At 40.5% G+C, this 4,202-nt stretch overlaps 1 long non-coding RNA gene across 1 annotated transcript in view; it reads left to right on the top strand.

The window, feature by feature from the left end:
* The window catches only part of LOC117941684, an 8,800-nt gene that overhangs the window by 2,033 nt on the left and 2,565 nt on the right, over positions 1–4,202 (top strand). The window contains exon 2 of the long non-coding RNA XR_004655952.1: positions 293–295. This is a non-coding gene — a long non-coding RNA (uncharacterized LOC117941684). The remainder of the gene's footprint in view (positions 1–292; positions 296–4,202) is intronic.

Genomic DNA, 4,202 nt, shown 5'->3' with positions numbered 1-4,202 from the left:
ATAGATAAACTCATCTTTCAGAAATTTGACCGACCAGGTTGACACTTCAGCGTGAGAAATCGGGGGTGTGGCGTGTGAAACCAGTCAAATGCGTGTGTCTCACGGCCAATGCGTGAGAGTTGGCAGCCCTGGGCAATGTATTTATTGACAGTTTTTATTATTATTTCAGAGTACATCACAAGAACGACAACACACGAAAGATGCAGCATGCCAAACAGATGCTCCGAGTGTGGCATCTAGGGGGACATAACTGTCTTATTTTTAAGCATTTAGCAGAGCAGTGTTATCTAAGAATGTTACCATGATGAGTGAGTGACTTTTATCAAATATGTGAGCCATTCACAACACATTAGTGAACTATTTATAGTAGGAATAGAACTATTCTTCTGTGTTATCACTGATTGGTCTGATCTCAATCAATTGCATTTCCTTTTGTGGGGGAGGCTGGTGAAAATAATTTCGATAATAGGTAGGAATGTGTTTGTATACAAAAGGTATGACTGAATGCTACATTGTGTGTTAAAGATGCCTTTAGCAGGTATGTACACTCCCTATGAACTTCGTCATTCAACAAAACAAGTCTTTAGAAAAGGCAAATGTGAATGGGGGACAAATTGTCTGCAGAAACTGGTTTTGTTCAGTGAAGGAGTGAGACACAAGCAATGGTCTAGACACATCAAGCCTAATTGCCGGCCATCTAAATGCAAATCATTTCACTTTTAAGCCTATCAAACTGTAAGGCACTTGTAAGAACACTTGTTAGAGTACAGCTTTGGCACAGCATAGAGGTTTATCAACTGCTGTGAGTTAACTGTAGAGTATTTTGCTTGGTGTGTGTAAAAGGTAATAATACAATTATGTTATAAAATTTATGTTTTTTGTTTTAGGTTGTATCTTGCAGTCATATGCACTTCAATGAGAATGCTGATCACCCACAATGGAAGACAGCTAAGGGGAAACTAATGTACATACTTTAAGTTAAGGGGGGGGTCTTAACCCAACATACTGCCCTGAAGCATCCAGAAACTCCTTCCGTAAACGCAGCACGACACAAGAGGGAATCACGACACGGACACTTCTACCAAGAAAAACCCCAGCACCAGCTCAAAAAAGTCCTATAAGCCATGTGTTTGCATTGCCTGCAAAGAGAACATGGTGTAGTGGACAATCACATTTTTTTTATCTTTTAGATTTCAGAGTAATGATTGTTTTGAAACTAAATAAAGTTTTTCATTTTGTTTTTGTCTTAATAATACTGTGTATTTGTAATCATGCTGAACCAATAATCAATGGGTATTGTTATGAACATTTTTATATATACTTGAATTGCTAACAGTGGTATCAAATTGGCCTCACCTTTCTATCACTTTGATTCTCAACTGGCCATGGTCAACTCTGTAAATATTCATTTCATTTTGCAAAGAATAAATATTGAGGCACACTGGATGACGGCCATGATGTTGAGTCATACAGGTTATCTCCTCAGGAACCTGGTTCATTCTTTTCATGACCTGTAAAAACAAATCATAATGTTGAATGAGCAGAAAGCATAAAGTAGCTTGAGTTAATGTATTTAGTATTAGTGAACTGAGGTATTTTTTGGCAACAAAAAATTTCTCTTTCCTGGGGCATGTGTGCAGTTTCCACAAGAACACCTACCAAGGTAAGATGGATGCACTGTTGTTGTAATTTTACATATTACTAAATGTTAAGAAGGTAATAATCTCAAAGTCAGATGATCTAATCAGCTGGATAGTAGTTCCAGGATAACATTTGACCTACTGACACAGGCGAGAGTAGTAGTAATACTTTAGACGTAACATACAAACGGAACAGAAATGGTAGTCAGCCACAGCAAAGCTCGGTGCACACCAACCAATCAGTGCGCAGCTTATTTAAATATTCATGAGCAGACCAAATAAGGCAGAACACCTCTCGTTTCAAGCCAGGTCAATTTAACAGGGTGGTATGTGGGCCAAAAGAACAGCAAAAGCAACAATTTCAGCCCATCAAATGTTACAAACCCTATCCGGAGACCTTAAGGAACAGCGTGAAATACTCTATAAAACCATTCTATCACCCCTTTAAGTAGACGTAAGTCTGGATATGTGATCAAAGGACTTATAGAGATAGATGTTTTTATGGATCCAAATTGGAAACTTACTTGACGGGGCATAGAGCTTAGAATCCTCAGACCTCTGAGTGTGTCATCCCTCTTCTCTCTCTGGACCGGGAGCATCTGCATGATGGGGTATTTGCCATGACTGACTGTGGATGTGGCTGAAGGGAGCAGATGCCTGCCACTCATCCAGTGCACAGCATGATATTTGTTCCTCTTCAGTTGTCATGGGGACTCAGTGATGTGTTCAGTTTGCTGTTATCGTGGGCCATTTTGGAGGGGCGTGACACTGCAGATCCAATCCTTGAAACCTCTCTTAATGAGTGACCGTTCCACTCCTGTGAATTTACCACTTTCACGCCTCCTATTGTTTCATTTATCCTGCACTTGGGCCACTGCAAGAACATTGCTGCGGGAGAGAATGTTAGAGAAGATACATTTCATCCACATCAGTATAACAGTACAACTGTACAGTTTGACACTGTTAGGCCGGCTACACACTGGCTGTGTGGTAGACTCCTTAGCCATTAGGTAGATTCCTATCCTGCAGCCAACAACAACGCCCCGTGCGCCGGGGGGTGTAGTGGGTGTCCTCCATGCCTTTGCACCAACAAATTGTAGTTTATTTCCTCCTCAAAAATAGGTAATTGAGCACTGTAGTGGTTAAGACCATGTCAGTCACTATGTAACTACATAGTGGAATTGGGCTAAATATGCATGTGGCTTACACAATAATAACGTCACTGCTAGCTGTAGTTCGCGCTTGGAGCAGCTGCTTCATCTGCCTGTTGCACCTCTCTGTCTGGTTCTTTCCAACTCTTGTGAGGCGAGTTCTTCATCTGTATTCTCGGGTTTGAATAATAAAGACGACCATCAAACTCAAAAGACTCTTTCGTGTGTTGTATATCTGCTAAATTCTCCTAGTTACTTTACTCCAAGCTTTTTCCCTTGTGAACAACTCCGGGAATAACTCTTCACACACACAATCTACACACTACTGTTTATCTACCTTTTCCTGCTACCTTTTCCTGCTACAACAACATTTCCAGGGATGTGACTTTGGTTACTGTAATCCTTGCTTACTGTAACATAAAAAGAATACTGTAAAAACAGATGGTCATGCGATTGAACCTCAAAAGCTGAGTGTGTTTCCTAAATATTTGGGAATCAGCTGAGATTGATCTATTTGCATAACTTTAGTCAGCTGTTTCTCTCATTTAGAATAACAGTGGAATAAAATGCAATTGATATACTTGTGTTTCTATTTTCAATATGAACAGCTGTTTACTTCTTTGGTACTCGTTTCCAACACTTAATCTGGAAGCGCATGCTGTGCCCTCCATACGGTTTGGGGGGGTCTTCATTAATAAGACTAAGAATTACACATTTTACCAGCAGTGGATCCTCAACAGGCTTGCTGGAAGCACACAATTTTTGTGCAAAACTTCTCCTTGGTTGAATGATGAAGTAGTAGATTCTCTGTCTTGCTTTAGTTTTAAGAAATTCCTTCTTCTGTATTTGTAAGCCGCCCAATCAGGTCTGGAATGCCCCTTTTCAGCCAAACCATTTTACATTAAATATTCCACTCTAATCTTATGCGCACGCAGTACGTTGGTGGGGGTCTGGCGAAATCTACAATAAAAACGCATGACTCAGCTTGGTCTATTTCACCACTTTTTGTGCTTCTCTCCTTGTCAGAAATGAGACCCAAGCACCAACACATCTCATATCCATCTAATAGTCTGTCTGTCTGCCCGTCTGTTTGTCTGACAGAGTTTGTCACTGCGATAGCGCCACAACAGTGCAAGAAGCAGTCACGAAACTTAACAGGTGTGTAGTTAATATCAAAATGAAGACAGAGTTTGAAGATGGGTGTGCTCCAAGCAATAGTGTCGGAAGTAGGGGTGTAGAAAGTAGGGAAAGGGATCTTGCCCCTGCTCCCACTTTACGCCCCCGGCAAAAAAACATACAAAACACACAAAAAACACAAAAAAACATTTTACAGGTGTAACCCTCTCACCAAAGACTCGTAATATGAATAACACTTTATGCAGCTATCACAATGTTACACTTGTGTACTACC

This window comes from Etheostoma cragini, chromosome 3 (assembly GCF_013103735.1).
Source record: "Etheostoma cragini isolate CJK2018 chromosome 3, CSU_Ecrag_1.0, whole genome shotgun sequence".
NCBI classification, from domain to species: Eukaryota; Metazoa; Chordata; class Actinopteri; order Perciformes; family Percidae; genus Etheostoma; species Etheostoma cragini.
Note: the sequence above shows the minus strand (reverse complement) of the source record. Positions and strands in the feature narration are given on the sequence as shown.